Source organism: Typopeltis vanoorti, chromosome 7 (genome assembly GCF_054136105.1).
Source record: "Typopeltis vanoorti isolate ZY-2024b chromosome 7, IOZ_Tvanoo_1.0, whole genome shotgun sequence".
NCBI classification, from domain to species: Eukaryota; Metazoa; Arthropoda; class Arachnida; order Uropygi; family Thelyphonidae; genus Typopeltis; species Typopeltis vanoorti.
This window is the reverse complement of record NC_143555.1, coordinates 43239218-43253856: the sequence shown is the minus strand read 5'-3', so window position 1 is coordinate 43253856 and position 14639 is coordinate 43239218. Positions and strand designations below refer to the sequence as shown.

At 35.2% G+C, this 14639-nt stretch overlaps 1 protein-coding gene across 4 annotated transcripts in view; it reads left to right on the top strand.

Moving 5' to 3' along the window:
* LOC150104631 (mitochondrial genome maintenance exonuclease 1-like) overlaps positions 1 to 14639 on the top strand; it is a 64457-nt gene that overhangs the window by 32679 nt on the left and 17139 nt on the right. The window lies entirely within an intron of this gene.

The following is a 14639-nucleotide window of genomic DNA, read 5'->3' as shown; positions in this document are numbered from 1 at the left end:
TATCGACGATTACTAGCGTGAGCTAATGCAAGTAGTCCTAGTACGTAGTACAAACTTGGGCAACTCGCAGCAAAGTTGGTAAAGTTCTGATCGCTATTCTTGGTATTTTCCATAATGTAAAAACACATTTCCTAGGAAATGTGTTAATATCCCCTTAATTTAAATAATGTTTATATCGCTGAAATGAAGCCTGTTGGCTCTTTATATTTAAGTAACTTAATGGGTTACACCTTTTCGACAACTCGTATAGCAGAGTATATAAGTTCTTTTCGCTATACCCTTTGGTATTAATTTGGTCTAGCTACTCACTGATGAAGCCTCAATAAAGGCTGAAACCTGTCTGGGTAGTGACCTCCCACTATAATGTAATAACAGCATACATTTCCTAGGAAATGTGTCTTTACATTATGGAAAATACCAAGAATAGTGATCACAACTTTACCACCTTTGCTGTGAGTTGTCAGAGTTTGTACTACATACTAGGACTACTTGCATTAGCTCACACTAGTAATCGTCAATACTTTTATAGTTTACTATATTCGGCATGAAACTCTCTGATTCTGATCTTTGAGTTTCTTATTCGGTTTTAAAACAATGTGGGATTTAATATCCCCTTAATTTAAATAATGTTTATATCGCTGAAATGAAGCCTGTTGGCTCTTTATATTATACTGTTTGTTTAAAGTGCTGAATTTATCTTTCTGATAATTATTTAACCATAAATTTGGGTCTACAATTTTGTGAAGCATCATGCTTTTAAAAACATCCTTTAGCACAAACTCAAGTAAAGAAATCAGTTTGTTATAACAGCATAAAGTTGAAGAGATTTTGAATATAGTTCACTCTGAGAAAATGATTTTCACATATTTCATTTGAACTTCCAAATTCAAAATATTTCATATGGTTTGTTTTGTCCAGGTCATGCTAAATGGATACTGATTACCAGAAAATATCTTTTACATTCTGTGAAACTACTTCTTAGTAGTATGGTTTTGTATGAAATTTCTAGACTTGACCTTTATGGTCTGTTTGTCAACAGTGTGAAATGAGAGAAAAGAAATGGGAAATTCAGGTTTGCTAAAGTATTTCCCTTTCACATGATAAAATTGCATTATCTTAGATGAAGCATGAAATTGAGTCTTGATTATAAATGAAAGGGGTAGATATAAAATCAAGAGCTTCCATTGATCTGTCAGTAATGAATGCACTTTGATTGGAAAGAACTGAATTTTTACATGGAAACATTTATAAAAGCATTTTAACTGAAGATGATTTAGCTAGCATCATACATGTTTTATCCTTCTAAACTTGGCTTTTCATTTTGCAATATAGCAAACCAGCCAGGAAGTTTCCCTAGTTGACAAATATAGAAAATTCTAAAAGCTCCAAATACACTTCTTTGAATCCAGTAAAATATTAGCAGCTTAATAAATAACATAACATATTATAACATAATATAAGTTGTCTTGTTCTTGTATGATTTAATGGATTAGCCATTAAATAAGTTTGTTAGAAATTTGTTGTATTGACATTTGTGTGAAATGTATTTCTGAATTTTTGAATAATCATGATTAATTAAAAATCACTTAGCATAGTAAATGTAAATCGCACATCAAACTGATATCACCCTTTCTTATGTCATTTACTAAATCACATAAATTTTTATGTGATTCAGAAGTTCACATCTTTGATTTTACCTGTAGGCTATTCATATTGTATTATAACTCAACTGTTGCTATTATGGACTATTACAAATTGTTTTTTATTTGTTAAGAGATAGTGTTTGATTCAAATTAACTAACATACAGACAATGCAGATGTGTGGAGCAGGATGTCTTATATAAGGCTGATGGATTGCACTTGAATTGATTAGGTGTCTGGAGATATCAGGTCTCATAAGAGTCTGACAGTCACTACAGAAGTAAATATGTGTGAAGATTGTTCGATAAGTCTGTGCAAAAATAAAGAGAACATAATTTTCTTGGGACAAACATTTTTTATTTTTCAACATAGTCTCCTTTGAGGTCTATACACTTAGTCCAACGATGCTCGAGTTTTTTGATCCATATAGTATGATTTTTCCAACTCTTCAAAATAGGCAATCACTTCATTTGATGAAAATCTCTTTCCTGCCAGCCATTTTTTCATGTTTGGAAACAGATAGTAGTCCGAGGGAGCCAAATCTAGAGAGTAGGGGGGAGGGTGAAAGGACTGTAGCGTAAATCGAACAATTTTGCTGTTACAATTGCAGAAGAGTGAGGGGGGGGTGTTGTCGTGGTGAAAAAGAATCTTCTTTTTTGCCAAGTGCGGTCGTTTTTCCTTTATTTCATTATTTAAATGATCCAGCAAAGATGCATAATACACTCCAGTAATTGTTTTGCCCTTTTTCCAAGAAGTCTATGAAAATTATGCCACGAGCATCCCAAAAGACGGTGGCCATAACCTTTCCTGCTGAAGGAACGGTTTTCGGTTTCGCAACCCACTGTTTTGACCGTTCCTTGGTCTCAGGCTGGTAGTGATGAATCCATGTTTCATCCACTGTTACGAAACGATGCAAAAATTCCTCTGGATTCCATTGAAACAGCTTCAAGCTGTCCTTGCAACAGTTCACATGTTGATGGTTTTGATCTAATGTGAACAAATGCAGCACCCATCTTGTGGATAGTTTTCTCATATGTAAATATTCATGTAAAATATGTACACGATCATTTGAGATGCCCACAGCCTTAGCAATTTCACGCACCTTCACTCTTCTATCATCCATTACCATATCATTGATTTTTTCAATAATTTCTGGAGTAGTGACCTCAACAGGCATCCAGAACATTCAGCGTCACATGTGCCTCATATGGCCACTTTGAAAGTTACTAAACCACTTATAAACCATTCTAATTGAAGATGCAGACTCATCATAATGTGTATCAAGCTTAGCTTTGGTTTCCTGAGCCAATTTTGCCTTTCAAAAAGTAATGTTTAATCACTACATGAAATTCTTTCTCATCCATTTTTCACAAATCACAGTATTTGATCGATTCAAATGAACGCCACACAGAGTAATAGATCTGACTGATACTTAGTGTGTGATCCTCAACAGTTGCCAGCAACTAAAAATAATCTCGATATATACTGGTGACGCCATCTCTTAGACTTTGCACGGATTTATTGAACAGCCCTTGTACATAAAAAGATATTGCAATTCATTTTTATCTGAATTTTATGTTTCTTAGTTCACTTCAGAAAATTATTATCTTCTGCATTGGATCCCCTTTCCTAATACAAGAGTTGCAAATGGTTTGTGTAAAAATTCATACTTAAGTTAGCGTGTGCTTGTAGACTAACTTAAAGTATGTATATGGCTTTTGTATTCAGCTCACCATGTGACTTATTTAAAATTTTATTGTATATGTTACATAGTTATAAACAGTGACCAATGAGGTCAATGTGAAATTTCATAAAGACAAAATTTCATCATTGACTAGACAGTGTTCAAACCTGGACTGCATTTTAAATGCATTTCAAATTGTCATCACATTTTCTTTATGTTGCATTATGTTATCTTTTCATACTTTTCATTAATTTATGTTTGTATGTTCAAACATATACAGTCCTTTCTTTCATGGCTACACGGTGATCAGCATTCATTTTACAAATTATGGAAACAACTACTGTGTTAAAGTAAAACTTCAGTTTAATACAAAGCAAAATAATCACTCGACGTTTCAACCTTCACATTAAGGTCATCATCTGGAGTATATATATACTTGTTTTATATATACTTTTTTACCTAAAGAGATGATAGATGCCTGTTCGTGTGTAACCAAATACTGTGACTTACTGTAATACCATTACTTTCTCCTTTGGAGCTCTCTCCCAACATTCAGAATATTTGAATGGTGGATTAGAAAAATATCTATGGCTACAACCTACCAGTCACGTCCCTCCAGGTAGCATATGGAGGAAACAAAAATAGTGGTAGTACAAGAAACAAGATGGATTGAAACAGAAATTCAAAATTTTGGAAAATTCACAATTTTTTTGAAGTGGTAAATAATCAGGAAAACATGAATATGGAGTAGTGTTAGTAGTTTAATGGGAATATTAAAAAGAATGTTTTAGATTTTAGACCTATGACTGAAAAGTTATGTTCAATAAGAATCAAAATAGAATTGTTTAAATTTATAAATTATAAATGCTCATGCACTATCAGAAAAAAAGGTTGATACGGGAAAAACAGGATTTTTTTTTCTGTTAAATACAGAGACTATGATTCAGCACCATCTAATGACAAAAAAATGATTATTGGAGATTTCAATGCCAAGATTGCCCAGGAGGATATGTCTAAAGGAACAATTGGGGAAAAAAAAAAGTCTGCATATATATAATAAAGCCAGCCTGGTTGGCCGAATATTTAGCGTATCTGCTCTCCAGCCGAAAGGCTGTGGGTTTGAATCCTGTGTGGGCATGGATGTTTGTGATTCTCTGTGAAAATACTACTGGTGGCAGTGGGCAGTAGATGGCATTGTGTAGATGATAATGGTAAATGCAGTTTGCTGTAGTTGGTGGATTGAGTGGTGGAGACGGGAGTTTATGTAGAGTAGATGCTCTCCCTCCCTCGATGAGTCCTTGGAGGTGACACGTAATAATAATGTGCACTCTAATGAAATGAAGGGAAACTGATGATTTTGCTGCAAGTAAAAATATGGTACATACTTTTCTCATAAAGTCATCCATAAAAGAACATGGATATCCATAGATAGCAGAACATTTAATCATAATGGGCATATAGATCATTGTTTCTCGAACTTCATTTAAACTAAAATCTAAAAGGGGTTCAGAGGTAGATTTTAGTAACATTGACATATCCCCCTTTCAGGCAAAGGCAATTTAGGAGAAGTTATTATAATATTTCATTCCATCCATATGCTCACTGGACATACACAGATGCTGTATGGTCACTCCGATGCTCAATGATGTGTCACACCAGGCCTCACCATGTAGTCCTGTTATATGCTTTTCTGGATGTTTCAACTCTCTGATGATCAGTTACTCCACACACACAATCCATTCATCTCATTAATGGTCTACCCTTTCCTCTTTTTCAGGAACATAAAGTTCCTGAAAAAGAGGAAACAAAAAGAGGAAGGTATTACTCAGAATAGTAATATATTCTATTACTATTCTGAGAAGTCCTCCTCCCATCCTTTCAATGTGTCCAAAATATTTAAATTTTTTCTGTCAATATCCTTAAGGAGCCTTAAAGTTATACTGGTCTTTTCTAACACCCATTCATTTGTATGCCTTTCAGAAGGCTGTCAATATCCTCAACAGCATTCTGTAACACCCTCAAAAGCAGCTATTCTTTTCTTATCTGACTTCTCTAGGTTCCAAGTCTCACATCCATAAGTCACTCTTGGAAAAACAACTGCATCCAAAATCCTTAACCTTGTTCCCATGGAGATAGATCCGGCCTTCCAGATTTTAGATAAGTCTTTTTACTGTTGTTGTCTTCTGAACAGCAGTTCTTCGCATTAATAATGGATCCTGGGTACTCAGACTTGCTGACTTCCTCGATTCTTTCTCCATTAAGGTACACTTTATTAAAATGTTATTTTACATGTGTCAATCCTTGTTGACTGCACCATTTTGTAAAATTTATTACATTTCATGTTCACTGTGACATTTGTAAAATTTATCTATATTTCACTATCTTATATCCACGTTTAACTTGATCTACCCTGCCTTGTCCTTGTCTTTAACTTAACTATTATGGTCAGCCATCTTACTCTCAGGCTGCTGCCATATGCTTATACTATGTCTTATCTCTCACTCTAAGTCTAGCAAATTTATTTGTTTATCGACTGTGCCAGCTAGCCTATACTTTTGAGAATGAAAGTATAGACGTCATTCAAGGACAATGCAGGTGTCTGAAATTGTATGCTCTTTCTCTGCTTTTATTCCCTTTAGTCAGTCATGGCAATTACATAAAAATCATACATATTGTTCTCGCACACAGGTTCAGAATTTTTTTGGAGATAGTGCATTGACACCAAGTGGTTCAGTGTTTTGTTCAACTTATTTTTTAAGACCCTAAGAATGTTTCAATATACACACTAGATATTTACAAGTTCCTCATTTCTCCTAACCTCTAATCTGAATTATCATAGCACTTAAACTTTATATGATCTAAAACACATACTGGTCTAGTCTAATTAACTAATTTCTACACAATATCTTGCTGGCACATTACATACAATAGATTCATGCATATTCTACACATATTTTCAGAAACATAGTTACGAGTTTCTCTTTCAAACACAATTCTTCTTATTATTCAGGTGTCCTACAGAAATCTTCCTAGCCTTTCTTTCATTCACTGTGTTTATCTCTTCCTTCCTAATGTCTTGTCACAATGTCTCCTTCATGTAGGCGATCCACGTAGATGATAGCTAAAACATTTCTTCTATTCCTTTTGATCATGAACAATTGAAATCTTCAAATACAAGCATGTCCTGAGAATCCAGAAGGTGGACATCGAAGCCTCTTTTTTTTTTTGTTGGCAATTACAGGCAAGAGCAAGCATTGAGAATGCTGTAATAATTTTGCTTACTGCTCAAGTGCCTTATATGTGTCTACTTTGTCTTCACGTTCGTGTGTTTTTCAAACTTGTCACTTGTTTACCTCCAGGCATGTTGACGTCGTCTTCGCGCTCTTTTCGACTTCTATGTCTTTGGTGACCTTTTGCTGTCCTTTGATGCAATGACGTCATCTTTTGCAACTCTCTGTAACTTTTTCTCTCATGATAATCCTCTTTGTTCCTACCGTCAATCCCACTGTAAATTTGCTGATTCGTGTGTCACATTATAGAAACAATGAAAATTCCTTTTTGCTTAACACAATAACTCATAGGGAATAATATTCCATTTAACATTTTACATATATTTTCAATACATATCCGAAATTAAAACCATTGTAAAACCAAACATGTTGTTGAATTACTTATCATGAGAGATTTTACAACTTGTTTCTCAAGAGCTTCTTTTTTTGTATTCTCTTTGAGAACCATAATCTTTGTCTTGCTAGGATTGAGTTGAAGTCCTCTGTTATTACTGATCTTGTTAACTTTATCAAGAACTTATCATAGTTCTTCCTTGTCATTACAAAGGAGTACAGTATCATCAGCATACCTCAGATTACTGATCAATCTACCACTTATCCTAATTCCTGTCTTGAGCTTATCCAATGCTTCACACATGATGTCCTCCATATATATACTAAACAAGTGAGGAGAAAGTAAACATCCTTCCCTAACTCCTTTTCCAACCTGAAACCAATTAGTCAGTCCATCACCTGTTCTTACTGTGGCTTCTTGCTCCCTGTACAAGTTGATTATCAACCTGATAATGTGTCGAGGAAAACCCATTCTTTTCATTACTTCCTGTTCATTACAATTATAAAAGTATTTTTTTTTTTACATTTGCATTATAATAAATTACAAACATGTGAAACAATTTTTTGAAATTATCAAATACCGTATTTAGACTTTTTTTCTAAAATTTTAGACCAAAAATTGGGGGTCTTATACACGGGGGTAACCGGTTGAGAGACCTGTGGTTGCCGTGGCGAAACTGCCAGTACCTTGTTTCCATGAACAGGTTTCCACCAGTCATAGTCTTTGTTAACTCTGTTGATTGATGTCATTAATGGCTGATTCTGAATAAACCAATCAGAACTCTGAAAGCATTCATATGTATGCAACTTGTTTGCAGGGTAAGTTAATGCATTAACAATATTTTGAGCACTAGCCCATAAAAATGTCTGAAAATAAAAAAGACTACTGTCATTTTCTTCAAAATTCAAGTTAAAAGTCATCAATTATGCAAAAGAACATGCAAATAAACCTTTAGAGAAACAGTTTGGACCTCCTCCCCTGAGTTATGATTAGACAGGGGGAAAACAGGAAGAACAACTACTCAAGATGCAAAAAGAAGAGGGCCTTAAAAGGAAAACCAGCAAAATTTCCAAACTTGGAGCAGTGGCTTAAGACTGGGATTATGGAGCAGTGCCAGAGTGGGGTATGTGTGTGTCAGCCAAGCTTTTTCAATATGAGGCAAAAGGTTTGCAAGAGAAATGAACATTGTTCATTTCTCTTGCAAATCTCAAGGGTTGGCCATGAGAACATGAACCAAGTTAGCTCAGAAAATGCCACCAGCTTATGAGGATAAAATCCAACAGTTTTACTCCTATGTCATAAAACTTTGGAAAAAATATGCTTTTGAACCAAGTCAGATTGCAAACATGGATGAGGTGCTTCTCAATTTTGATGTGCCTTCCAACAGAACTGCTGATATGAAAGGGGAAAAAACAGTGCCAATCAAAACAAGTGGTCATGAAAAGACACACTATACTGCTGTCCTTTCCTTCTGTGCAGATGGTATCAGACTACCTCCTATGCTCATTTTTAAGAGGAAAACATATCCTAAAGAGAGCATACTACCTAGCGTTCTTGTCTAAGTTCATGAGAATGGCTGGATGAATGAAAAGATCATGGTTTGCAAAGATTTGGTCCAGAAGACCTGGAGGGCTCATGAAGAGGCCAGGTCTGCTCATGTTTGATCAGTCCCAAGCACATTAACAGAAAAGACAAAAAGGCTTGCAGTGGATTTGTGAACACAGCTAGCAGTTATTCCTGGTGGACTTACAGGTCAACTACAGCCACTAGATATTTCTATCAAGCCCTTCAAAGCTCTGATGAAAGAAGAATGGAAAAATGGAATTTTCACTGACAGGAAGAGTGAAAAACCAACCATTATTGAGGTATTCAAATATATCCTAAATTCATGGAATGGAGTTAAGCAAGAGGTAGTTGTGAAGTCCTTCAGGAAATGTGGAATCAGATGCCATGGATGGAAATAAGGATAATCTTATATATATAGACAGTGACTCAGAAGACAGCAGTCATGCAGTAGAGATTGAAGAAATGTATGTCTGGAACTAATAGTGATGAAGAAAATGATATGCCGGGAACTGAGAGGGATGCATAATTTCTTAGTATGTATCTTAAAAATATTACCTAATTACTAAATATACTTTGAATATTTAAAAAAATATCAAATGTGTTCTGTTTTATGTTTAAAATATTGATTTCTTAATTTTGGGTTCATCTATATACAGAAAAATACAGTATATCTTTAGCTAATCTCAGTGAGTAGGTCACTTAAACAGAAAGGGAGAGAGAAGATTAACAAAAAGGTGTATTTTTGCCAGACTGGCAGCTAGAAGACCCCAAAGAAGAATAATAGGGTGTAGGTGGATTGATACAATAACATGTGCCTTAGAAGAAATATGAGTTCTGATAATATTGGAGTCTTGACAGATAACAGATTAATCTGGAGCAAAATTGTTGATAGGAGGTTAATGATTTAACTTTTTCTTGTAGTACTATCATAATATTCTTTACACCCCTGAGGGTACATATCAGGAATTTGATGATGATGATATAAGCCTAGGTCAGATATCATGCAGGGAGGTGCAAAGAAACATCTTAATAAACAGAGAGAGAGAGAGAGAGAATATTTCCATTAATTACTGAACAGGAATCGTTTCTACTACTTAAAATTATATACCAACTACAACTGTAGAAGAATCTGTAGAGCTGCTATCAGGGCAATAGCCTATTGATATATAATACGCTAATCCAGGAATATCAGATCTCCAGGTATAGAAAAAATTCTTGCAGAGTTGGTGAAAGCAGTAGGAAAGAAAGTAGAAGACAAAATATGTGAATTTTAACCATACAGAAGGAAACACAAATTCCAAAAGAATGGAGAAAGACTAATCTTCTCAATGTGATATAAAAAGAATGACAAAACATTTTGTGAAAATTATAAAGATATTTCTCTGTTATGTGTGGCATTCATACTATTCACTTCTGTTTTTGAAGAACAAATTAAAACCATTTATGGAGAAGATATTAGTGTCCACCAAATCAGTTTTAGGAATGGTAAATCTACAATTCATCAAATACATATGTCTAAACAATTACAGATTTACCTTTCCTAATATTTTATATAAATATATTTTTCATTAGTTTATTTAATGGTTTTAATTCAAAACACACAAATAATATGAAAATAATATTTATTTAACTTATTTGCTAATATTTCTCTGGTATTACACCCAGTATCTTCAGAGCACAGAAAACAGTTTGTCACAGTACATGAACAGCAACAATTAGTTAACAGTGGGACCAGTTTAAAAATTGTAATTAACAACACCAGGAACTAAAATCCTAATTGGTGCCATCTGTTGTTGTATAAAGAGAGAGAGTTAACAAGTATTAATTTGATCTTAAAATGACTGTCTTCAAGATTTTTGGTAAATTAATACAACCATACTTGTTGGGGATCAAGGGAATAGTTTAAAGTTGCTGCTGATTCAAGAACAATCTCTCTGACTTATGACTTCTCTGCAGCACTTTTTTTTTTTTTTTTTTTTTTTTTTCATTTGATCCTGTGTGAAGGGGTGGATATCCAAGGCATAGTCTTCTAATCCTGACTTGCCATAACAGTGGTACTAAATGTATTTCGTATGTTCTCAGAGATGGATATCAATTGTTCTTCCTGTCTGTCTATCTGTCTCTAGTAAACCAGGTCACAAGTTTACAGGACACTTCATACACTCCTAGATGTGATAAAGGAAAAAGTTTGTCCTTAGAGGTGACTGAATGAGAGTTGCCAATTTGAGATATGGTTTAAATGTGGTCAGGAGCTGATATTTATTAAGCGCCTGGATATCTTTTCAATGTGTCCTTAATGTATGGATTGATAACAGTTTTGCTGTGGTCTCATGTGTTAGGTGACAAAGGGGATTTCAGGGAGACATTTATTATTATTATTACCCTAAGATCCCATGGAATCAAAGACTCATTTAGGAGATCCCCTTGTCATACATAATGCAGCTCATCATACCATGTCTTAAACACATTCAAATTCCCTGCAAACACCCACACTCAGGCAAGGCATTCCAATCATTCACAATTCTACATGTAAAAAATCTGCTTCTCACTTCCTTGTTCACACCCTCCTTATACAACTTCCAGGGATGACCTCATTCTCCCCTGATCTCCCACCATTTTATGAAAAACCTCTTCAGCATTGATCCTATAACACTCCCTTACCAACTTGTACATTGCTATCATATCACCCCTCTTCCTCCTATCTGCTAGACTGTAAATTGCATCTTCTCAACCTTTCCTCATATTCAACATTCCAGAGATCAGAAACTACCTTAGTCAATTGCCTCTGGACCCTCTTCAACATCTCTTCATCCTTTTGAAAACCAGGTGATCAAATTTATGAACAGTAGTCCATGTGTGGCCTAATCAGACCCTTATACAATGGAACAAGAGTCTACTTCTACAAGTCAGTGTCCTCCACATCTTTCCCAGAATTTGTTGTGTTGTCCTCACAATTTTGGTAATGTGTCTCTAAATTTTAGATCCTTATTAACCTTGCTCAAGCTTATTTCCTCCACCTTCAATAATATATCCTCATCTAGCATGAATTCTACATCCCCCATCTTTGTTTCCCAAAATTTAAAACCTTACATTTTGCATTATTGAACTGGCATCCCCACTCCTATGTCCATTCGCTCAATCTATTCAAGTCCTTTTGTAAGGCCACAACATCTGCTCTGCTCCACATAGTTCATCCCAACTTTGCATCATTTGCAAACAACTGAATATCCCCATCCAGATCTTTGCAAATATCATTAACATACAGGTTAAATAGCAATGATCCTAAAACAGACCCCTGACACACCACTAGTTACTTACTTCTTCTAGGATATTGCTCCTCCTCCCCCATATACAACTTGTTGATATCTATCAGATAGCCAATATCCAATCCAATGCACTAGTCACTTTAACCACAATAACTGACACATATATATAGGCCTATAATTTGATGCTTGAGTTCTGTCACCTCCCTATGAAATGGCACAGTCTTGTCTCACTTTCACTCCTTTGGAACTTGACCCAGTGAAAGACTCATATTAAACATGTCAAGGCAGATGCCAACTCTTGGTACATTCCTTCAAAAGTAGTGATATATTATCAGGTCCCACAGCCTTATTAACATAAAGTTTACTCAATTCCCCATATACTCTTGCTCATTTACAGTCAGCCTCTCCTCCTCATCATCAACTGCTTTCAAAGTCTTTATGATGTCACATTCACAAGAATAATAGACCTTTATGAACTGCTCATTAAATATCTCAACTATATCTTCTGCAGCAGTTGTTCTTATACCATTTTCTCCAATCAATATCATCCTTCCATAATCATTATTATATTTTTTTTTTTTTGCTGGCTACTTATCGGAAAAAACTCCCTAGGATTCTTTTTGGCTTCATTAGCTAACTGCTGCTCATATTTTACTTTTGCCCTTATGTTGCCCTCCTTGCCTATGCTTTGTAATCCTCATGGAATTGATTATTACCTCTCTTATGCTGCCTCCATAAAGCCTCGTTCATTTCACACCTACCTTATTTAACCTTATGATCCTTGAAATACATTTAGACATTGTTTCTACCAGACAGTTCTTAAATATCACCCAAGCTGCATTGATCTCCTTTCCAGCCAATTCCTCATTTCATGCTACACCTGCAAGCTGTCCCCTGAGCTTCTCATAATTGCCAGCCTTGTAGTTCCACATATACCCTTTTCAGCAGTGTGAGGACCTATGTCCTCACACTGCTGGCAACCACTCAGGTAATCACTTCATAGTCACTATCACCAACTGTAGGGTGATTTGACACCTCATTTATAATAACATCCTCTGATGAGATGCTCCAATCCCTCAATTCTTGTGTGTCTTCTGTTACATACTGTCTGAGGTAATTGTCCATCAAAAACTCAAGAAAACTCATTTTCTTTACTTCCAGTTGCTATCTCATCATCCCAGTGTATATTGCCATAATTAAAATCGCCCATAATGATCACACTTTCTTATTTTCATGGCTAATTTGATTATACATTTCATGGTCATTACTATCCACATTACCAGGTATATAATAACATCTAAGTATTTCATTCTGTTCACCTCTATCTCACACCATACTGCCTCAAAACCACTGGTACTATATTTCCCTCTTGCATCTCTACCTTGCATAGACATAACTCTTTCTCTATCATCAATAGCACTCTCCCTCCCTTTGTACCCTATCTTCACGAAACACATCATACCCTTCTATCACTTTTCCTGTCAGGATATCATCCTCATCCAACCATGTCTCACTTATTCCAACAATTCCTGGGTTAACAGACTCAATTAATGCAACCATTTCATTTGCATTGTTTCCTACATTTCTAGCATTTGTTTACAAACATAATAGCTCATTCCTTTATCTATAGCAAGTTTCACTGATACCACTTATTAGATGTGACTTTTCCATACTTAATCCATTTTGTTTTCTCCTTAGAATCTTCTTCAAATTCAACTATTTTTCCTTGATCCCAAGTCATCCTAAATGCAACCATTTCATTTGCATTGTTTCCTACATTTCTAGCATTTGTTTACAAACATAATAGCTCATTCCTTTATCTATAGCAAGTTTCACTGATACCACTTATTAGATGTGACTTTTCCATACTTAATCCATTTTGTTTTCTCCTTAGAATCTTCTTCAAATTCAACTATTTTTCCTTGATCCCAAGTCATTCCTTTACCTTTTTTTTTTTTTTTTGTCTACACACATTCACATCCTCTTAGAGCATCAACCTTTCTCATGCTGTGTTCCCTGTCCACCTTGAGCCTGCCCGTATTCCTGTTGGTCTTGCACACTCATTCTCTCATTCTTTATGATAATGCTACCCACTTCTTCATTCATAACCACCACTTCAATCTCTCCTTAATTACTCTCCTGCTCCTTTGCATCACTTCATATGTGATCAGATTCATTCTCTGCACTCATTTATCTACCTTTCAGTAGCAGTTTCTCCAAATGACTTGCACCAAAACCATTCAAATGCAGTCCATTACTCTTATACAGTTCAATTCATCTTTTAAACTCATTCCACACATTAACAATCTGCGCTCCTTTCTCTTCACACATTTCCACTAACATATTCACAATCTTCACTTTTTGCTTCATTTCATCACTGTAATACTTGGGCAACACACTGATTATCTTTCTTATCACATTATTATCTTTTATCCTTCTCAACAACCTCCTGATATCCAATCTTACGTGTTCCTTGTTCCCAGTCAAGTCATTTATCTCTATTATCACTACCAACTCTTTTGCTCGCTTACTCCTCATATCCAACTCATCAATCACTCTGTTCATTTTACCTCCAGGAAAACAAACCTTGTGCATCTTCTCGTTTAACACACCTCTAATAATTGAATCCCCATACATTGCCACTTACAGGACTTTTGTTACTTCTTTCAAGCCAATATCCATTTTCATCATTTTCACTCTTCCATACATATCTCGATTTCTCTTAATATCTCCGCATCCATGTCATTGTCATCTCTTGCCTTATCTTCACCAACTCTGTTTTCAAATCTTGCATCACATTTTCGCTCTCATTCACTCTCTCAATAAGAAGATAACCAGGAACATTCTACAAAGGTATG